The sequence below is a fragment of the Triturus cristatus genome, chromosome 12 (genome assembly GCF_964204655.1).
Source record: "Triturus cristatus chromosome 12, aTriCri1.1, whole genome shotgun sequence".
NCBI classification, from domain to species: Eukaryota; Metazoa; Chordata; class Amphibia; order Caudata; family Salamandridae; genus Triturus; species Triturus cristatus.
In genome coordinates this window covers 281,403,832-281,428,039 of record NC_140595.1, presented here as the reverse complement: position 1 = coordinate 281,428,039, position 24,208 = coordinate 281,403,832, and the positions used below count along the sequence as shown (strand labels likewise).

Sequence of the window (24,208 nt, the reverse complement as noted above, 5' to 3'; positions counted from 1 at the left end):
GATCAGTTTTAACGAACCTTGTTATCCATTGCATGCTCTCTTTGCTCTTCGATTCAAATATAGATTTTTGTGATCTTTTGTTGTTTAAGATGATTATGAGGACTCTCGATTGATTGCTTCTCTTTCTTTTTAGTTATTCTGACCGTTAAAGACTACCCCTGAAGAGGGGTTCTTTTTTGACCCGAAATGCATTGGGTATATCGTTTAAACATACTGGATGGTTTTTCCCAGCTGTCTTGAATATCATTCACTTGAAAAATACTGAATACAAGTATTGTTCTTCAACCAATAAATAGATTGGTTAAAATTGATGTTTCTTCGAGTAAACTTTTTCAACGATCCTGATAATAATTGCTAATGGCTGATTGAACAGCCCCTATTAAAGTGCTCACGCCGGCAAACGGCATTGTCCTTTTTGCATTATAGACTAAGGTTCGGATGTCGTCTGTCGCAGTGGTCAGGGCGGTGTCTGTGTTGTGGTTGGCTCTGAATCCTGACTAGGAGGAGTCTGGAAGGTTGTTTCTCTCCAGGTGCTCGGTGAATTGGAGGTTGATCGCTTTCTACAGGACCTTAGTGGGAATTGGGAGAAGTGAGCTGGAGCGGTAATTCTGGAGATCGCTCAGTTCTGTGGAGGGTTTCTTGAGGAGGGGTCTGACCTGCCAGTGCTTCCAGACATAGGAAAATGTGGCTGTGGTGATGGAGGCGTTGAGGATGGTGGTGAGCTGGTGGCTGATCTCATCACTTCAGAGGCTGAAGAGACGATGGTGGCATGGGTCGGAGGGTGCTCCCGTGTGGATATAGTTCTTTAAGGCAGTAGTGTTCGGTGTGCTAAGTTGTTCCCATGTCGTGAGTGTGTGGTCTGTAGCAGTCTTCCTGGGAGTGGGGAGGCAGGAGAGATACGTGGGTTGGAAATTGAAGTTTCTGTATATAGTGGCTATCTTGTTGTGTAAGTGGTCTTCTAAACTATCGCAGAGTTCCTGTGAGGAGGGTATCACGTTTTCGGTGGCTGATGGACAGGTGAACTCTCTGACGATGGTGAAGAATTCCTTCATCTGGGAACATTGTTATAAATGTTCACAATGATGAGGTTTATACTGGGTGAAAGGACACAAACAATAATTAAATGATAAGGAGAAAATGGTTCGACTCTACGTGTAAGGTAGGGCAGCAAGTTTGAAATGTAGACAGACAGCCACCCCTTAGGTCTGCCAGCATGAGAGGGCACTGCAGGCTGATGGAAGGTCTCGTATCCATTTATGTGGATAGGTTCCAATGTCCAAGTCTCGTGAAAGCAGAGAAACTAACATTCCATTACAAAGGGCATCCAGTGAGAAAGAGGGACCTAGGAACTTGTTCCTGCCAACTTCCAAAAGAGGAAATTGTTAGAATGGGACAGCTCTCTGGTCATGCTCATAGGCTTAGAGGCTGGGGGAGCATGGCTAAGCACTGTAGTTAGGATAGGTAAAATATCTTGACAGGGCCTTGTAGGTGAAACCTCTGCGATTGACCTGGGAGACTGGGGACCCACAGACAGATGAGCAGCAAAGAGGGCAATCGTGTCTGGCCTTGGTAAAAGTGAGTCAGTCCCGTACAGCTCAGACAATGGAGAAAAACGATTCTGAGTAATAGTTGATAAACAGTAGGTATGACAGGGTCTGACCCCAAAAGTAAATAGGGTCCGCCTCCAAATTCGGAGGGGGGGATAAAAGTACTCAAGTGGGAGTGTGGTCACATGTTGTAAAGGTGGGGAAGAACAATTAGCTCTGGTTCTGCGCAGACTAGACTGTACCAAGGAAGGCGATCTAAGACTTAGTATACAGTCACCTGGTAAAGATTTAACTCCTCTGCCATTCCAACAGACCATTCTAGACATTTTTAAATCCTCAAAGAGTGCATCTGTCAAACCCGTTTTCTTGCCCACAGAATGAATTTGCTTATTTTTCAAGCTCTTACAGGTTTTAGACCTGGGGTGGAGAAGGTACATTCCCAAGAATCACCCCAAAGAGCACAGCTTCTGGAGGGAGGTTCCGAACTAATGGCGGACCCCTGAGGGTTGTATGATTGAACCATGACCTCATAAATCACACGTGCCTGAACCATGCATGCGAAACAATGAAGGTACCTGAACAACGCAGATTTTAACAACGAATGTCTAAACCACGCATTTCTATACCATTACATTAAAAGCGTTTGAACCATGACAATTGCTACTCCTCATAACCTAACCACGAATTTACGCACACAGGCACATAATGAAAGGATCAATGCAATAAAAATAAAAAATACTTGGCAATTTTCAAAAAGCTGTAGATATTAGTTAGACAAGACTTTTTTCAATATAACAAACGTAATAATTCTTATTCTCTACAACAATACTTCATTTAATTAATTTACAAAGACAAACGGCATACTAACAAGCAACTGAGGTGAAACCTCCAAAATGAAGTCCATCCTCTATTTTTACACATATGAAAAACTACAATGGGCACTAAAATGGTGGACAAACAAACACTTGCACAGTTGTAAACACATTTTATAAAGTGTTGAAAAGAAAATACACTTTCCCACATAGCAAATAGTTTTAAATCAAACCATTTTCAAAACATATTTGATTTACAAAAAAGAGCAACTCTAAGAAAATATTTAAAAACAGCCGGCCACCATTTTGTGATCAGTTGTACTCAGACTATCGTACTGAGCCAGAGGCGCAACTAGAGACACATTTTTTGGGGGGGGGCTAATTAAAATTTCGGGGGTGGCTAATTCTTCTAGCAATCGGCAGAGTGAAGATGCAGGGGCTCTAAGAAGGGGTGAAAGAATAACAAAGCCTCGTTAACAAGTAAATGGTATTTTAAAGACCTGTGAAGTACTCGGGTGCGGCTGTGTGTGTGTGCCCGGGAAGCTGCCTCAGCCTGGGCTGACACACACGAAGGGGGGGGGGGGGGGGGGGCTGAAGCCCTTTGAGCCAATGGGCATTGTGCGCCTGTACTGAGCACAAGCATTGTTCATAGCGGAACTTCACAAACAACATAATTTAGTGAAGAGTGCCATCTAGTGGCTTCAGCAGGTAAATTAAAAAAATCCTAACAGCCTAATCAAATTCTGCCATAGGAATTAATCGATTTCCACAATGTAAGTAGAAAGTTTTTATGTGAATTTACAAAAAGTAATAAAATTTTTCACAATTTTAAAATAAGTTAAAAAAACATACTACTATCGAACTTACATCGTAGCATACGCTGCTCAGAAACTAGACGATCTAAATTAATAAGCAAAATACGTCGAGTAGTTATCACGGGGCAAGTGCTGGTCAGTAACTTCTGATTCAAATTAATATTACAACTCCACCAGGTACTTAACCCCAGGCAGGTTCTGGTCAGTAACTAGGGTCCCATTAAATATACCAACATCAGGGGCAACTTACCTCAGATTAAGTGCAGGTCAGTGACTTGTAGATTCATTTTAATATATCAACTCCCCTAGGTACTTACCTCGTGGCAGGTGCTGGATAGTGATTCAAGGGTCAAAAGGATATATAGGCCACATACTAATCTCAGTGGGACAGTGACAGCTCCCCGAACAAAAAAACCTATTCAACCTGGTAATAGTTTGTAAGCAAATAAAATGTAAAAAAAAAAAAAAAAGAAATAATTCTGTTTTCAATATTTCAGACATCAACCCAATGGAATATTTTTATTTCCCAATCTAAAAGCTGCTTTGGCAAACTACTACTTTACACAGTAAGCACCAAACAATTCTACTAATAATATTACTGGTCTTAGAAAATGAACAGTGACTACAAAACCTAAATTATCATTCCAATCCGTCCACTACTTACCTTTGGGTAGGTGATGGTCACTGATTTGAAAGTCACAGTAGTAACAATCGCACACAATAAGAGTATTCACATTAGGATCAGCAAACTTGAGAGCTAGAACAAGAGCACGCAGCTCCTCTAATTGCGCCATACAGTCCCCAAGTGCCTGTGTAGGCCAAATTGAAGAATTGAATTCACACTTACAATTGAACCAGTCACAATATTGCAAGCTGCTGAATAAGCATGTTTGGACCTGATGGCCGGTTGAGCCGAGTCGTCGGTATAAATGATACATTTGTACTCATCCAAAGGAAGCAACGACAACAGAGGAGGATGAACATGTTCATATTGTAAAAACTCCTGTGTCTGAATAGCAGGATCGAAAATAAACAAGACATCAGCTGATGTCAAAGAAGCAGCCCATTGTATCCAACAGGGATGTAAAGCTTTAGAGTTCGGTACATTTGACTTAGTCACTGCTTCTAAAGCAGGAATAGGCGATAGCATGAGAATGCATTTCCCCTGAGCCAGCGAGCGTTCTTTCAGAATTGCCATTTGGACCGCAGTCAAAATATTTTCAATTTTCAAAAATCCCATTTCCGCAGCAGTGTACAAATGTGATTTGTATGCAATAGGCATTGTGTCGCCCTCGTTGAACGTCAAGTAAGTGAAACCCACCATCCCCAGTACTATACGTATGACCAGGTTCGTGGAATTATCACACATTAACAAGTAATTAGTCGCTAATAGATCAGACTGCAAAGATTGTAGAATAGAGGTATGTTCTGGAAGCCAGCAGGCAGAAGAATATGTCGTTGTATCAACGCATAAAGCGGTTTGATACACTGGGCATAATCAGGGATGTAAATCCCCCCGAAATTCAAAAATTCCCAGCAAAGACTGAAGCTTCTTCAGTGTAGATGGAGGTTGCAATTGTGCACATTTCTACAGAAAGTGGGGGGCTAACCCCCTACCTTCATTATTGAGCTCGGAGCCCAAAAAGAGCAAAGCAAAACAAACAATGTGTGATTTAGCAAAATTGAATTTGTACCCATACAAACGACAGAATAATTCGGTTGAATCGGACTAGATGTGGTATCAGTTTGTCATCCGTCAGATAAATATCATACCGTAGTGGTATTTCATGTGCCGGTGAATCTCTATCCCAGCCCACCCGATTATGGTACACTGCTGGGGCAAGAGCCAATGCCCACTCTGATGTGTAAGCCAGTTTAGCTCCCTCAGGGAAGTAAAATGAAGAACTCGGAAGTATCACATCCTCCCCTCTAGAAGCGGCCAGAACAAATGGTGGAGGTCAATCTGCCTCAGCCAACAAAATGTCATATGAGGAAGTGAGATTTTCCCCAAAAACCGCTGTAATTGTACGCTGTATATCGCCTTCAATTTGCAAGACAATTTCATATAGTCTATCGAGGGGTGCAAATCGAGTATCTGCTGTTTCTACTGTAATAAATGTGTCAGTTGGTCTCGCCTCCAGACAGGGATGCAGTGCCTCCCATGCTATGGTAACCTCCGCCGGGCTGTTGAGTAGAGTCACTGCCCATGTCCAGTCTAGGAGTAGCGTTCTCACCGTCTGAGGCATACTTCGCTGTTAAAGCGGCAACTTTATTCTTTTGATGGGCGTGTCAAAAACGAGGCAGTCCCTCTTGTTTGGCTTTTCTGTCAAACTGTCGAGGTTGATCCCGTCCCTATTGCCTGTTTACACCTTTGCCACAAACCTGGCGCTCCCCACCACTGACTTGAGAGTCCGATGTGTCCTGAAGAGAACTAGGAGAGCGCTGATCAGGGACTTCAAATCTATCAGGAGTCTTAATTTTCGCACGGTCGCGCACAGCCGCACAAATCATAGGTGCGCTCAGAAGAATCAGGAGTCGGTAAGCCAGCATGTGAAACTTGCTTCTGTTGTTACTGCCCCTGTTTTTATTTCTCTAGTTCTTTTTAGGAAAGAACAAGCACCCATCCTTATCAGTCTGGGCCTTTTGTTGAGCTTGAGTTTGAGTAAAAGGCTTAATTCCCAGACTATTACGCCCTAAGGTTTTATAAACTTTAGCAATAATCTTTGGCAATTTGCACTGTTTTTCTGCATCAGCAACAGCCTCCAAGCATTGTGCCACTTGTAAGCTTACAGCTTCACCCTTCACATTAGCAAGGATCATATCGCAAACAATATCGAACACCCCCACCAGTCTCATTCCCAATTCCAGGGCCACTTCAGCCCCATGTATATCCTGAACATGTTTTATCACGGAAGAGAGAACGGTCATTGAGGGAGTGCCAAAACACATTGAATATACCACTGCAAACACTCTACCCCAAGAGTTACAATCGGCTAACTCGGGAACAAGGCCTTTAGGTAAGCTCATGGTCAAAATACTGTGTTTCTCCACAGGTGTGGTATTTGGAAAAACTGCTTCGAGTTGCTCAAATTTCCCAGCAAGCTTGTCCTTATTGTGCGGACGCTTGCCCATCACTGAATTAATCATGATAGGACTGACAACTACACCATCGTGGCCCGGTGGTTGTGAAGCAACTCCAGGTGGTCCCATCTGCATTTTGCGTGACATGAACTGTATAACAGCACTATGTACACGTATCAACAAAGTGTGCAATACGCATAGCTCCGCGACTGTAACAGTAAGATAATTTGGATGCGGTGTATACCCAGCCAAAACGGGCCATGTGGGGGGCCTAAACGGACCACTGTCAAAGGGTGAGGAAGGGCGCCATTAAACCAAATAGTGTGTTGCCAAGCCGTTAACAGAACTTCAAGAGATTGATAAGGTCGATAATCCTGCGGTGGCGCAGTGGCAGTATACTCATGAAACAAATTATTTCCATCCACTGCTGGAAAGGTGACCAAAGAATAAAACACCTCGAAGGGATGCACAGCATCTGCCTCAACAACAAAAATAAGATCAGCACCACCATTAGGAACTCCATATTGAGTCAAATAAGTGGTGACTGGAGCGCGGTTCGGCGCTGTTATGGCAACCGTCATAATGAATGTAAGAGAATAACAACCTACGAGCGGCAGAGCAATAACAGGCAAAAGAAATAAAAAAGAACCTTTTAGAATTCAAGCTTGAAAAACCTATAATTTCATAATATAGGAGGCTACACTGTCACAACTGTCTCCGGAAACGGATGTGAGGGGATTGTAGACAAGCACAAGCACTACTCAGGAGTTTCGCAGATAAGTACCAGACCAAACGTTGGGCGCCATGTGGCAGGGATTCTGCACATATTCAGAACTATGCGCAGGAAAACCGGACCTCGGCATGTAGGGGCTGAGCCTCCCTACTGCCTCATTAACCCATAATCCACAAACCGACTAGCTATAGTGTCTCATTCATTCTCCTATATAATCACGAAGCTACAAATGATTATACAACCCAGAACACAACACTCCCGACTCTGTCAGGAATCGCGGTAGCAAGACATACCCTTTCGCTCTCTCACTTATACCGGTCCACAATAAGAATTGACAGAGTCACTGTTATTGTTCAAAATGTTTATTTTAACTATAGTGCTCTATAATGCAGTATACGAGCCACTACCAGCAGCAAAACGCACTTTTCAGGACTGGGCAATCATACTCTAGTTTGTTAGGTTCTTGGCCTCATTCTAGAGCAAAACAAGTGGCAGTTGTCAGACAAACTCCAGTTATGTGGAGCAACTTGTAGCCAGACGATTTTCATTACCTTAGGATTAATTCCTGTCCAGCCGCATTGGAAGAATTTCAAGATGGTGCACACTCCTAGTAATAAAGTTAGCCCTCTAGTTAAGAAGTGTCTTGATACTGCGCTTCACGTTCCAGTCAGGAATTAATGTGCGTTTGAATCGTCTGCCTGCACATTTGAATTCCGCTGGCAGTTCCTGGTTCTGAGGTCGGTGAGCTGTTTTCGCTATACTAGACACTTCGTGGGAGAAGACAAGGTATTTCTCGGGCCAAGAGAGCATTTCAGTCTCTTTTAAAAACTCTCTCATTGCCATCTAGAGTGCATAAGAAATACAGAGACTTATAAACGATTCTCACTGAGATAGTTTTTCAGAACGGTGATAACCAATTTTAGGCATACTTTGACAGACTGCAGACTTCGTCCAGAGTGTAACAGTTTGAAAAAGAGAATTCTTCACAGCATATCATCAGAGACTTGTTTCATTATTTTCAGAGGAAAGAACCACTGCTTGAATAATTAACTGAACTAATCTCTATCGTTCAAAAGCTACTAAGAATCTTTCTTCAAGCAGCGCTCATTAACTCTTCACCCTATTGCTTCATTACAAAATTAATTCAGCCACTAACAGAACTTGCTCTGCAATTCTTTCACAAGTAAATATAAATATATATATATATTTGTACTAACCACCAATTCAATTCAGCAAGTTCCCTGCTCCTTCTGGAATCATCTAAGAGAGTGGGATAAGAACAAGGAAGTATAGTTAGTGGAATTCATTAACAATCTTATGAGGCAGGATTGTTACAAACATGTTGTTACTACCATAAGAGAGAAGCTAATCCACTGTGTAATTCAGGTACCAAGAATACTTAGAGTAGTAGAGATTTCATGTGAAGTAATATTATTCTGTTCAAGAGTAGTGTATTCAGATTTAATCTTGTGCTTTGTGGTTTCAGGTGCCAAGAGGTCAATTAAGGAAAATACGTCTGAAGCAGCACCGCAGTGGCAGTCTCTCATTTCTTCCCATTCCCCTTTCTCCCTCTTCGCTGTGGGCAGATTAAACTCTAGTTCATAGAGAAGTTGGGGAGTTGGGAAATTATCCTCTTGCAGTTGAGTTCAGCCTTTCTGCTCCTGTGGAGACACAAGCTCAGGTACGGAATCTGACAGCATAAACCTAAAACAGTTACCATTGTTGCAATTCCATAGATTAGAAAGGGGGATGTCATCGTATACAGACAGTGGATAAAGCACTATATGGCCTAACCACCCTCCCCTCGGCTAGAAGATATTTTATTTTATAAAAGAAGATCTCTGCGCTTTGTCAGCAGACCCATTACCTTAGTGCCTAGATGGTATTTCTACATCATAGGAAGAGCATAGCTCTTCTACCTGGAAAGGTCCCTCTCCATGTGTGTTTTAGAACAACAAGCATCCCCATAATATCAAAGCACGAGTTTCCAGCAGTAGCAGCTGTGTTATCATGTTTTGTCTAGGTGCTAGGGACTGACCAGAACAGAATAACTAGGGGCCTTGTTTATCAACCTTGCACATCGTGTTCAGGCTAAACTCCAGGAACAGGCTGAGAACGCAGAAAGCAGACAGTTCTCATGTGAAAGGCACAAACAGAGTCTTGCAAAATAAAGTCATGTAGTAACGGGGGCAAAAGCAGCATAATGGCAGCAAAACTCATGCTAACTTAGCAATGTCGACAATGACCCTAATGGTCATATAACACACAGTAAGCGCCAAATAATTTTACCAATAATATTCCTGGTACTAGAAAAATGAACAATGACTACAAAATCCAAATTATTATTACAACTCCGTCCACTATTTACCTTTGGGTAGGTGATGGTCACTGACTTGAAGGTCCAAATAAATATTCCAACTTCACATGGATCTTACCTCATGGAAGGTGCTGGAGGGTGAATTGGTGTCCCAAAAAATATTCCAAATCCACCAGGTACTCACATCAAAGCAGGTCCTAGTCACAAAATTGGGGTCCAGTTTAATATTCTAAATCCACTAACTACTTACCTCATGGAAGGTGCAGGTGACTGACCAGGGATCCTGTTTAATATTCCAACTCCACCGGGTACTCACGTCATGGCAAGCGGTGGTCAATAACTTGGGATCGAATTTAATATTAAAAGTCTGTCACCTGTGGGGAATAGCTAGTCAGAAACTCAAAAGACCAAAATAAATTTCCAAATCTGACAGGTACTAACCTCAAAGAGTGACTAGGAGGTCCCTGAAAAAAACATATTCAACTAGATACTTTTTTCTAGGCAATTACCATGGTACAAAAAAAAGCATTTAACATAATTTTAAAAAATTGTTTTCAATCTTTCAGATATCAAACTAATAGAAAATTTAGATTTCCAGGTCAAAGTGCCTGAAGAACTCCCTGGTCAAGCTACTACTCTACAAAGTAAGTACTAAAAATTCTTCTATTATTAATAATAGTGCTAAAAAAACTGAACAGTGATTTCAAAAACAAAAAAAAACAAAAAAAGAAACCATCAGACACTTACCACAGGACACCTAATGGTCACTGACTAGGAGACGCAAATTACTATTCCGATTCCACCGGGTACTTTAAACTTTGAACCTGCCGGTGGTACAGTGATTTATGGTCCAATTTAATATTCCAACTACGCCGGGTACTTACCTTAGGGCAGGTGCTGTTCACTAACTCTGAGTCCTATTAAATAATCCAACTCAACCGGCTATTTAGCTTTGGGCAGATGCTGATCAAGGACTTGGAGTCCAAATGAAAAATCTAGCTCCACCAAGTACTTACTTCAGGGCAGCTGATGAGTGGAGAAGTGTGGCTCAATGATTAGAGCGGCAGACCCTGATGCAGAGGTCTAGCCCGGGACCAGGGTTCAATTCCCCGCCTCGGCGGGTCTTGGGCTCAAAAAATTCCACGGACCTGATAATTCTTGCCTCGGTGCCATTCCAATCATGGAGTCCCACTCTGCAACTCTGGGCAATAGCTTGCTTAATCTCCACAACGGCCCCCACAACGCTAAGGATTCCTGGCTTCCACCTTGGGGGTGCCCAGGAGTGGACGCCTCACAGGGAAAGCCAGGATGGGTTCCACCGCGGTATTCGTACAAGCGCCTTGAGACCCGTGCGGGTGAGTAGTGCGCTATACAAGTATCAATTTACATTTACATGATCATTGACTTAGGTTCCAAATTAATATTTCAACTCCACCGGGTACTTACCTCAGAGCAGGTGCTAGACAGTTACTTGAGGTCCAATTTAATCAGACCCCGACAGCAGTTCAGCGACTCCATCACTGACCTCGTCAGAAGACACGCCCTCACCTACATCCTCCTCGGGAACCTGAACTTCCACATCGAGAACAACAACAACGCCAACTCCTCCACCCTGATCGACAACCTCACCAACCTTGGACTCAGACAACTCATCACAGCACCCACTCACTCCGCTGGCCACACACTTGACCCCATCTTCTCAGCGAGCACCCACGTCTCCTTCGACCGCACCACCGAACTCCACTGGACCGACCACAGCTGCATCCACTTCACCTTCCGGAAACCCACCACATACCACTACACCCAGCAGATGCCTCGCCGCAGCTGGGACAAGATCACCGAGAACCAGCTAACCGCCGCCCTCGCCCAGAAGCCCACCCGCAGACCCGACCGACCCCGACGCCGCAGCCACAGCCTCAGACAATGGATCAATGACTGCGCCAACACCCTCGCTCGCTCAAGAAGCCCCCCAGCACCCACACCAGCAAGAGAGCCATCTGGTTCACCGAAGACCTTCAGGCCTCCAAGCGAACCTGCCGAAAACTAGAAAAAAACTGGACGAGAACACCGGAAAGCTACACTGCCCACAGGAACGCCACCCGCCGACACCACAAACTCATCAGATCCGCCAAAAGGACCGCCTTCAGAGACCGCCTAGACAACAATGCACACAACAGCAAAGAGCTCTTCAGCATCGTGAAGGAACTTTCCAACCCCAGCTCCAACACCAACGACATCCCACCGTCACAAGACCTGTGCGACTCGCTGGCCGTCTTCTTCCATCGCAAGATCGCAGACATCCACGACAGCTTCGACGCCGTCGCCACCCCAGCAACAGCTCCCACGACCACCACCCGCACCAACCGCCTGCTCGCCTGGACCAACATCAACGACGACGACACCATCAAGATCATGAACACCGTCCACTCCGGATCCCCGGAAGACCCCTGCCCACACCACATCTTCGGCAAAGCCAGCAGCACCATCGCACCCCACATCCGGAAAACCATCAACATCTCCTTCGAGACAGCGACCTTCCCGGAGAGCTGGAAGCACGCAGAGATCAACGTCTTACTAAAGAAACCCAAGGCGGACCCCAAGGACCTCAAGAACTTCCGACCCATCTCCCTGCTCCCGTTCCCGGCGAAGGTCATCGAAAAGGCCGTCAACAAACAACTGACCAGCTTCCTCGAAGAGAACAACATCTTGGACCCATCCCAGTCCGGGGTTCCGCTGCAACCACAGTACCGAAACTGCCCTAATCGCCGCCACCGACTACATCAGGATCATGCTCGACAACGGAGAAACCGCGGCCCACATCCTCCTGGACCTGTCAGCAGCTTTCGACACAGTCTGCCACCATACACTAAGAGCACGCCTCCATGACGCCGGAATCCAAGAGAATATAAACAATAGGGGATTGATTCTCTTAAGGAAAACTGAAGTTGGAATCCAAATAATATTAACAACACATGATACCTCTGTCACTATAAATCAAATAATCAACTTCTTGGAGTGGATTTTTATTTTCCACTTCGTACATGTAATCTTCATAAACTACATTTCATGTTTTACATCAAGATCTGTTCAGTGCTGTACAACTTTGACTCAAATTACAACGAAGACACTTGGGAAAACTTAACAACGAAATCGAAATAGACAAATAGACAATCATGTACATCAACAATGTTTACATGAAAAAGCAAAACCAATTCTTAATTCTACTTTTTTCGGACAACAGTATGTAGAATATTCATATAACGGTACCACATTTTAATGTGGCCGTCATATGGATTGTTGTTATAGACCCATCTGTCTTCAAACAGTGCCATAAACATTATGGCCATTTCCGGCGTGAAAGGACATCCCATTGCGGCTCCTTTGACCCCACACCACTCTCCCCTTGAGAGTGAATAATTGTCCCAACATCCTCGAACACCCCCTCGCAAGTGTTTGAGTTGCACCATTCACCATGGGTCAGGTTAGTCATTGATTCGACTATACAACTACGGGTGCGAGTCTAGGGAGATTAAAGTGCTTTTTAGTTAACTTTATTGTCCCGCTAAGCACATTAGGCGAGACCACTAAGGTTTTAACAGTCATGTTGCTTTAAAAACCAGGCAGCCTGCCCTTCAGAACGCCCCCTAGCTGATGCAGACACGCCTCCCCATACGCCCTCGATCGAGTCCATACACGCAAGACCCGGAATTAGGAAAACCACTTCCGGAGCGTTTGCGCATATCATTAAAGCCAGTGCAGCAATAGGCTTCTCTACATTCTGCATGATTAACCGCCCCCGCGCTGTTTGGTGAACTGTCACGCAATCTAATTGCGAAAGCGAAGCCCCGCTCCACTGTTTTAGAGCTACCGCAAAACACGAGAGCTTCGACCCCGGCTTAATTAGGTAAGACCGTATGTCGCTCGGTCACCTTTTCTGCATACCAGGCACTTATATACTATTCTGCACAGGTGTTCTTTCGCATGCTAGTCACACGACGTAGGCCTGCAGCAGCCACAAAAATCGAGAGCCCGGACCCCGCTGAAGCATGCGACCACCTCACCCCCTTGGGAGAGGTCTCCGTTGGGCATCAAATTCATACTAAGTATTTGTTATAGGTGGAACCTCCTCTGTTCATTACAGAATATGCACCCCCAATGAATTTTGTAACACGAGGGCTAAATCTTTTGAACATAATATCACGCCCACCTTCCTGCCTAACCCGCGATATGACACTTAGCTAACGTCTCATAATCCAGCACGGCCACTTGAATTCACCTGCGAACCAAGGATCGGTCGGAGACTTTTAGTCACTATTAACCAACACAAACCCGTTCGTTTATTGAGCACTCCATGCCAGCCACGACATGCTTCCAGCACATTAAAAACATATATTTCCGCAGGTGCCGGAAAGGCCACCCTTCATTGATTGGATGCTCTCCCCCGTTTTAGTCCAATAGCGCATGTGCCTGGAGTTAGAAGAAGTTAGAACTTCTCCATCTGTAAGACTTATCCACGGTACGTACGAATAACCATGTTTTTAATTAGTGTATACACCTGTAAATATTTAAAATAAATTTCATTCGTGTTCCTACACAAGTAACACGGTTTTCCCCCCTCTCCCCCGCTTTTCTCCATCAGACATACCCAGTCCTCCGCACAAACATGTGTTTACCCAGATGAAGACCTTCCATAATAAGTGCCGTTTAGAAGGTCGAAACGCGTTGGTTTTTCGAGGAGGCAAGCCTTACAAAGAACCTTAAGGAACAAAACCTACGTCAAGTCTTTAAAAACATTTGCCAGACACTCAAGAATAGTGTCGAAAATCTGGTTTCTCAACCCTTGGAGGCTACCTCCCTCTGGCACTCTAAAACACTGTTATTCTGTGAGGACAAAAGGAATATGTCCCTGGTACATTATACGAAATGTGTAGGACTTCCCTCATATGCTGAGTATTCTACATACTGTTGTCCGAAAAAAGTAGAATTAAGAATTGGTTTTGCTTTTTCATGTAAACATTGTTGATGTACATGATTGTGTATTTGTCTATTTCGATTTCGTTGTTAAGTTTTCCCAAGTGTCTTCGTTGTAATTTGAGTCAAAGTTGTACAGCACTGAACAGATCTTGATGTAAAACATGAAATGTAGTTTATGAAGATTACATGTACGAAGTGGAAAATAAAAATCCACTCCAAAAAGTTGATTATTAGATTTATGGTGACAGAGGTATCATGTGTTGTTAATTGTTAATGGAATCCAAGAGAAGGCCCTGGACTGGACCACCTCCTTCCTCTCTGGGAGAACCCAGAGCGCCCGCCTCCCCCCCTTCCACTCCTTAGCCACCAAGATCATCTGCGGCGTACTCCAAGGCTCATCTCTCAGCCCAACATTGTTCAACGTCTACATGGCACCACTTACCCATGTCGCCCGACAGCACGACCTAAACATTATCTCCTACGCCGACGACACCCAGCTGATCCTCTCGCTCACCAAGGACCCCCACACCGCCAAAACCAACCTCCACAAAGAAATGAAGGCTGTCGCCGACTGGATGAGGAACAGCCGACTGAAGCTGAACTCGGACAAGACGGAGGTCCTCATCCTCGGCTCCACCCCCTCGGCCAGGGACGACTCCTGGTGGCCGCAGCACTAGGAGCACCCCCTACATCCACCAACCACGTACGAAACCTAGGGATCATCCTCGACTCCACACTCTCCATGACAAAGCAGGTCAACTCCGTCTCCTCCTCCTGCTGCTTCAACACCCTCCGCATGCCTCGCAGGATCTTCAAGTGGATCCCCACCGAAACTAGAAGAATGGTCACCCAGGCCCTCATCAGCAGTAGACTGGACTACAGCAACGCACTCTACGCTGGAGCCCCGGCCAAACTCCTGAAACGACCAACGCATCCAGAACGCCTCCGCACGCCTGATCCTCGACATCCCCCGCCGCAGCCACATCACACCCCAACTGAAAGACCTGCACTGGCTCCCCATCAACAAGAGGATAACCTTCAAGCTCCTCACCCACGCACACAAGGCACTCCACGACACCGGACCAGCGTACCTCAACAGACGACTCGGCCTCTACACCCCCGCCCACCAACTCCGCTCCGCAGATCACACCCTCACCACCGTCCCCCACATCCGAAGAGTGACCGCCGGTGGCAGATCCATCTCCCACCTCGCCGCCAAGACGTGGAACACCCTCCCCATCCGCCTACGGCAGACCGAAGACCTTCTAACCTTAAGGAGAATCCTCAAGACCTGGCTCTTCGAACAGTAGCAGCATTCCCCCTCCCTAGCGCCTTGAGACCCTCACGGGTATGTAGTGCGCTTTACAAATGCTATGATTGATTGATTGATTTAATTATCTAGCTCCACCGAGAATGTACCTCCGGTCAGGTGCTGGTCTGTGATTTGAGGTCCAGTTTAATATTCCAACTCCACTGGATACTTACCTCAGAGCAAATGCTGGTCAGTTACTAGGGATCCTATTGTATCTAACTCCACTGGGAACGTACCTCAGAGCAGGTGCTGGTTAGTGATTTTGGGTCAAAATGAATAATCCAGCTCCAACAAGTACTTACTTCAGGGCAGGTATTGGTCTGTGACTTGGGTTCTAGTTCAATATTACAACTTCACAGGGTACTTATCTCGGGGCAGATGGGGGTCAGTGGCTTGAGGTCCAATGTATTAATCCAACACCACCAGGTATTTAAGCCAAAGCAGGTGCTGATCAGTGACTGGGTGTCAAAATAAATAATCCACCTCAACTGGGTACCAACATTTGTGTGATAAAGAAAACAAACACCCATAAATTCTTCTGAATTCACAAGACATAACAAGCCATTTCTTGTTTTCATACAGTAACCAAAAAAACAGAAACAAACAAGCAGAAAACAACTGTTCTACAACTGAGACCCAACTCAAGTATATCTACCAGAGCAAAAGAAAATTAACATCAGATAACTTATTATTTTTTATTCTACTTTGAAAACTCTACCCACACAAAAGGAAAGTGCTGTACATTTTATTTTATTCCCACAGGAAATTTGCCAAAATTCCTCACTTCAGAGAATATACCAAATAACAACAAATGTTTTCGGTTCACAGATTGAAAATCATAAAAAACAATTAAACAAATGTCAAAGCATACACACTACAGCTTAATTTTTTTCTTTCTCCAACAGATTGTGCAACAATGGCATTCTCTAGACAAGCCAATTACGTAAAATCAAGAATTGGCAACAATCTTTTAAAATATGGTGGCTATCTTTATTGCAAAGACAGATTTGCAGAACTCACGAGTCATTGGAGTTATGCGCAATACTTCTCTTCCCATTGAACAGGCAGAGAGGTTACTCAGGAAGATAACATTGTTAGGACAACAGAGCATAACCACTGTGCCGCTGCAATGGAAATAGAGGTACATGAAAATGTTCAACAAAGAAAGCTTCACGCACACACCTCCAATGATTCCTGCGATACCATTTTAAGGGAAGTGGCCCAAAACATTCCAGTGCACATCCGTCCCCAACCTTAGAAGGATGGTTCAGAGACAAAAACTGGCAAGTAATCCCGACCGTGTAACACCCCGAACCTTCGAAGACATTAACATCCCTACCCAACTAATTCTAACTGTCTTAATGAACCTTTCCTCCTATATGATAAGGACAACCCTCTAAAAACAATTTTAATTTTTAGCAATAACCATAAGCTTGTAACCTTAGAGAATAGTCCAATTTAGATGATGGATGGTACATTTAAATCAACACCCTATCCATTTTTACACATTTATACTATTCATGCTAACAGGAATAACACAACTCTTCCTTTAGTGTATGCTTTGCTCCCTGACAAACATTCCTCAATATACACTGAAGTTCTAACAGTGATCAAAAGAAAAACCTTGAATAAAAGTCCTTGAAAAGTAATAATTGATTTTGAATTATCAATGATTAACTCATTAACGAAATTATACCCGGATACCCAAATTCAAGGATTTTTCTTCCACTTTCCACAGGCATATTGGTGAAATATTCAGAAATCACCCTTGGTTGAGGACTATTTGTCAAGCAGAAAACTACAATCTGAATTACATAAACTAACTGCGTTTTGTTTCATATCATCCGAAAGTGTAGATGAATTCTACACTTCCATTACCGAATCCGACCATTTTACCCAAAATGAAGAAAAATTAGCCCCTCTACTTAATTACTTTGAGGATACAAGGATTAGCCGTCTATGCAGGTCATGTCGCAGGAGGAAACCCAGGTATCCTATAGAATGGTGGAACTGCTTTTCAATCGGCTTAGAGGGTGGTGCGAAAACTCACAATGCCATTGGGGATGTCACAATTCCTTTAACAAATCAGTAGCCTAACATCATCCTAATCTTTATCATTTTTTGGAAATTTTGAAGTAGGAACAAAGGGGTGATTATGATGGCGGACAGACTTGAGTCCATCCGCCATCGTCACGTGAATCGGGAGCGCCAGGCCATATGGCAGTGGTCCCGAACATGCAATTATAATGCGACCGCCACTGTGGCGGTCACATTGTGCATGTTTACCATTGTGGCAGGTGCTGCTGGCTGCAGCACCCGCCGCAATGGCAAAAATGCATGTAGGGCATTTCCCTGCACTATGTGGAAGGCACCACGCAGTGCCTGCCACCTGGTGCAGGGAACAGTAAGGGGCACCATAGGTGCCCCCCAAGTGCACAATTGCATTACCCCTGCACAAGGACGGCCCGCCACGGACCCCCAAAGTAAATCTCCGCCAACCTTTGAATGGCGGAGGAACTGCCGTTCAAAGGCTGGTGGAATGCAGCATCTTAATGTGGCGGACGGTGCCTGCTAGGCACTGCCACCATTCAAGGTATGCTGGCCGGGTCCAACAGGCAATTGTAACGATTGCCTGTGTCTGACCTGTGGCAAACGGGCTTTCCGTACGCCAGCACTCCGCCGGAATCCTTATCTGGTGGGCAGAGCATAGCCGCACGATAAAAGTGAACCCGCCACCGGCACGCTGCCGGTAGCGGGTTCACCGCTATCATAATCACCCCCAAAGTTTCCTGGAAATGAGACTGGCCCAATCACTGTCTGGAAGCCTGAATCCACTAATTTCTAATAAAAGTCAAGAAATGTCTGAGAGACTATTGGAAAAACTACAACAATTTTTGTTGATTGTGGATTCTGAATACCTTGGCAGTATTGCATACATGCTAAATTTCTAACAATATCTAACAACTTTTCCACATTACTTGCCAGTTTTTAAACAAACACCAATTCATTTGGAATTTTTTAAATAATTTTTCTCTAAAAAATAAGGAAAGTTGGGGTTCCTACCTTTTGAAGTCTTCTTTTTTTCAACTCATGATTACTGTTATACAATCTAGATGTCGCCATGAGTCTCCAAATCTTGCGAGAACATTTGTTTCACCACTCATTTATACTTTACTTTTTTCCCTAGAAAATCCAATCCAAAATGAAAGCTTTGAAAATATATCTTCCCCGAAAAAAAACATTTTAAAAAAAGGCAACTACATAAGCCTCAATCCACACCAAGAATGTTGCTTCCCATAAAAGAATCCAGTCACTAGTATTCTCCCCCCAAAAAATAAAATAATATTAGACAGCTACTTTAGCCATTATCCACCCAAAGGCCGCTTTGTCTTCAAAAGTAAAGTAATCCACAAGTTTAAAAAACATTTGAAGCACATTTCTTCAGGCTACTTTATTAGCCTCAACCCACAATACATCAAACTTCTTTCCCCATAGAAAAGCCGTCTTCTTTGCATATTTGTTTTTTTACAAGGCAACTACATTAGCCTTACTCCTCCAAAACAACGTCTCCTTTTCCAAACATCCGGAGTTCTCTTCACAAAACTAAAAAAATGTGTGAAAGGCAACTGCATTAGCCTTAATCCTCTTGTGCTACTACTGTCTTTTAAAAATGTCCAAATTCTTACACAACACCGAAAACATTCCTTGTTGCAAAACTCTGCTTCTTTTGCAGACCCCAAATGCATCCACACAATTTTTCAAAAAATAAATAAAAGTAGTATATCCAAACAGACTACAAATTTTGAAAAAGCTAATATTTTTTTGAAAAAATAAACCATCCTGGTGGAGAAAAGTGAGGCTAGCCTGCACAGGAATGGAAATTGGATTAATTGAACATAACATGTTAACTACAGTACACTATAACAACTACACACCCCTACAGACTGTTTTTACTCTAGAGATAGCCACCATATTACATAGAAATATAAATTAAATCAAACTTACCCAACCGCAGATCTTCCTCCATCTGAGCTTGAACGTGACTATCCCCCGACTAGCAAAACACACTTACAACCGCGTGCGTCACCAACAATTGCGAAAATAAAAAAAGGACTATTTCCTTCATTGAAGTGAATGGGAAAGTGTGTGAAACAGTGTAATTCCAATATTAATACATGTTATTTTTTCTTTAATGTTGCAAAAATATTTTTATAAATTATAAAATAATTAATGTTTATACAACATGTATTAAATAACCACAATTTAATAAAAACGATTTTAGGAATATTTTAATTCTTTTTGAAAAATAAAAAATTAAAACTCAGTTGCTTCTGTATTTTATTTATTAACTTTATAGTGATTTATTAATTATTTGTTATATAACCCTACATACCACTCACTTTTTTTCCTTTTTTTAAAAAAATGGTAAGTTTTTAAATAAATACCAGGATATTTAAAATCAATTCTTCACCTAGTCCATAAAGCCCCAAAATCCCAAAACGAATTATGTAATATTCTTATTTTTAGCTTTTAAGTTAGTTAATAGATATATTTACAGGAATCAAAAATAAAAACAAGAATTAATATTTAATACTCAGGTATAAAAATTAATACCCGAGTCTTAAAACACTTCCCCATCCATAACCCCTATATCCCCTGCTGTCACGGCGCACTCCAGGTGCCGCAGGAGAACACTGACGAGAACCGCAGCTCCGTGTAGACGGAAGCATTAGCTACGGAACTACATATCCCATGATACCATGGGGGGACGTGCCGTCGGTGACGTAACGACGCACGCTGGAAGCTGGGTTAAGTACTTCCTGGTTTTGCAGACCGGTGCCATTAATTCTTGATTCATATTCTGCGGCGGAGAAGGCGTCAAGGATCTGGTAGGGGTGCTCTTGCATCTTTTCCAAATTGCCTTATTCACGTATTCCCTTTGTGCTTCGCTCCATTCTCGAGGTGAAGCTGACCATAAGCGGCCCCATTGGGCAAGCCGGGGTTTTGGCTCTTGCGGGGTTGTTTTCCCTTACGTGCCAATTTCCTGCAAGCGCTAGGAGCAGCGCGCCCTGTATCCACATTGAGGATTTGGGCTCCGTAACCCCGTTGGATGAGCTAGGTTTGGCTCTTGCGGGGTTGCTAGGTGCTTTTTAATCCGTTTGGTTTAGCCCTCGACATCAGAGGGGACTCGCTAGTAAAAAACAGCTGTGCAGCCGCTCAGCTGCCCTAACTTTATCGTTTGTTCTGCCTTGGTTGAGTCCTTGTTCCTTGGCATGTATGATTGAAATACAGCCAGGACATTGGAGATGTACATATGAATAACAAGCTGGTTTTCTTATGGAGCTTGGATATCATCTTTATTGCTGTGATACCTTCTTTGTAGTCGTTCATATTTGTGGATGCAAAGTACTTAATTGCTGATTACGATAGGAGAGACATTACCCAGAATTGCCTCTTGATACAGACTGCTTGATTCTATCCACGTATTGTATTCATTACGGACCGAGGATAATTGTACCACTGTTTGCTTATTATCTTCTATAGCAGGGGCTTGTTGAGCTCCTCGGATGACAGTGCCAAATCCCCTGTTCCAAGCCACTAAGCGTCTCTAGGTATGCGATGTTTATGAATGATATACTAACTTCATGCTGGGCAATGCTATCATGTATGTAGTAATGTCGTTCTTCTATCTCTAGATCAAAGTAGAGGCAGTGGCTTATCAGAGACTATATCTTGGATAAACGTACCGTTATTTTCCTTTACAGGTATCTGGGAAGGGAGCCTAGTACTATTTATATCATATGGTTGTCTGTCATAGTAGATTTCACAGCAAGGTGTATTTATCATTGTGTGCTTCTCTTCTTCAGATCTCCTTCCCTGCTGACCCCTTCCTTTCCTTCCCTCACCTGATCACTCAATAAAGTCTGTGGCTATTCAGACCTTAGAGCTATCAGGAGGTGGACCCCATAGAGCATCATACATCTCCGAGGATTCGAAGACCTGACACCTGCATCCCATCCATAAAGGTAAATATTCTAAAACCTTTAATTAATTTATTAAATAATAAAATTGCATTATTTGTTATGACTTTAGATTATAAATAATACTCAGGTATGTCTAACAAAAACTCAGTATGAATACAATACCCATAATTTACCAATATATCCCAAAACACCCTTTCTATAATCTGTCTGTTGCAACAATTTCTAGTAAAATGATTTATTATATATATTAAATTAATATTTAATACTCAGGAATAGCAATCAATGCCCGTGTATTAAAACACGCCCCCACCCATGACCCCTAAATCCTTGGCATCCAGTCCCTAAAGGTAAGTTTAAAAATATATTTTTTAATTATTATAAAATGTATTATTACAGAATTCAAAATATTAATACTCTGGTAATAGAAAAAATACCAGAGTATTAAAACACTTCCCCACCCTCAACCTCTATATTCCCTGCATCCCGTCCCTAAAAGTAAGTATAATAAAATGTATATTTTTTAAATAATTAGTAAAATAATTTTTTTATTGGTTCTAGCTTGTAGTGGTTCAGATTCCATAGATGTAAATTAAGTTGTGGTTTAGTCAATGCGTGCTTCAGGCCAGGTCATTGTTTAGACTTCGTGGTTTAAGAAATTCTTTGTTGAAGATGCGTGGTTGAGGTCGTTTCCCACCCCCAAGTACAGTAGCGGTCAAGGTGTCTTTGAGTTTACCAGGTTGGGTGTTGAAATGCGGGATCTAATGAACATGGTTATTGGTAGATGGGGTACCAGTGCACAATCCTAAAGTATTTCAAATACAAAGATGGTTGCTGAGAGGAATTGAACTAAAATATGGAGCAACAGAAAGAGGCACAGTGAACAAATTTAAGTTTGGCAAGATGCTATGTTTGGCATTGGCTTGCAAAATTTCTTGGCAACTAGTGGTAGTTTTTCGACCAAGGTAAGTCTAGAAGACGAGCAATCCAAAGAAAATGTAACTGAAGTTTCTAGTGCTTGCACAAAAGTAAGTTTTCGGTTAAAGTCCTCTGTGTTAGCTGCTAGGGTTTAGATTAATTTGCCATTATTTAACAACAGGCCAACGTGGCTTAACAGCAGTTTGGGTCATGTGTATAAAACCTTCCTGAGTGGGGATGGTTAATATGACAGAGGGAGGATCAGGAATTTCCATGTTTTTTTATCCAATGGATATGAGAATGATTCGGAGTGAGAAATGGAGTTGACATCATCTAAGTTGGTCTGGATGCATCTGTTGACCCTACGACCAGAAATGTCCCCAGAACCTATGGTAGACATGGCAGCAATATGACGGGAACTTTTAATGTCTCCAATGGCATGGTTACAAGATCCTAGTCTCTGTTCGACAGAGATGATTTCTTTATCAAGGGCACCGATGACACCTGTCAGATAGATTGTAATTGAGGAGCTGGGCTTACCTTGTGCTTTGTATTGGGCAGTTTTCACTTGCCCATTTTGAGTGCTGATAAGAGAATAAGGGGCCAAGAGAGAGGGCTCAGCCCAGCTTTGTTAGGCTGACCCCAGGTCCGTAAACGTTGGAGCCAACCTCCTGGGCTTGTGAAGATGGCTGGGGGTTGTAGTCTTTATTTTCACACAAAAAGAGCTACCCAAGAGTTTTATTTTCTGGTTATGTATCCCTCATGATTCTACTCAACGTAGTATACATTATTGTACATATACAAAAATATGTGATGAGATGTCCTCACACACAACCAGGTGTCATGTTTCATCATAGGACAACCCCCGCTCTCCAAAAACCCGGTATGATGGAGAGCGGGCTTTCACCTGGTATCAGGGAGGCACTTCTATCTAAGAGTGGACCCTTGATTTAGATATACTAAAAACCAATGTTTCATCAAAGGTAGGAACATAATGGTTTGGCAAGACAAGGCTGAGCATGGTATAACTTTACAATCTATTTCAAATTGCTCAGTGATTTTGTGCAAAATGGCAGGTTCTGATGTGCTCACCTAAGATGTTAAGTTTGAAGCTAGTTTGAACAAAAGAGCTTGTGTTAAAGATGAGATCATATTAAGCTTACGGGCGGCAATATTCTGATTATCATTAAATATATGCACAAATGTAAAAGATTGCATGACAAATTATGTAGTGTTGGCTTTAAACAAGATTATCATAGTGGATTGTCATCCCCTAACCAAAATCGATATGTTATCCAACCTTTGGACCATAGGTCTTTGATCAGGATATCACTAGATGTAAGAGTGCAGAATCAAACGATCTTACAACCTTTGTTATGTCATCTGTCAGATGAAAATACTTACGCTTGCCATTCAATTGGAGTCCGCGGTAGGTGTTTTCCAAAAAATGATGGATATACTCTTGGGGGGTGTAAAATTTATTCAGGTCATCCAGGATGAGCCGGGCCGACGTGAAGGAGCTGCCAAGGCCAGTGGAGATTCGGTGGAGGTAATGCACTATCCAAACTTTGCTCTTTGAGCTCAGCTCTCTCTGTTTTGTTCCCTGCTACTCCAGGCAGTTCCTTGCTCTCCAGCCTGCTCCTCACTTTGGTGCGCACGTTTGTTTGAAACGCCTAAGGCCAATCCCAAGGGCAGAGGAGGGAAAACTCCTGTGAGAA

General features: G+C 43.1%; 1 long non-coding RNA gene across 1 annotated transcript in view; it reads right to left on the bottom strand.

The window, feature by feature from the left end:
- The window catches only part of LOC146775870 (uncharacterized), a 48,976-nt gene extending 30,223 nt beyond the window's left edge, over positions 1-18,753 (bottom strand). The window contains exons 1-2 of the long non-coding RNA XR_014972325.1: positions 18,655-18,753; positions 8,206-8,248 (exon numbers count right to left, since the gene is read on the bottom strand). This is a non-coding gene — a long non-coding RNA (uncharacterized LOC146775870). The remainder of the gene's footprint in view (positions 1-8,205; positions 8,249-18,654) is intronic.
- Positions 18,754-24,208: the final 5,455 nt, after the last annotated feature.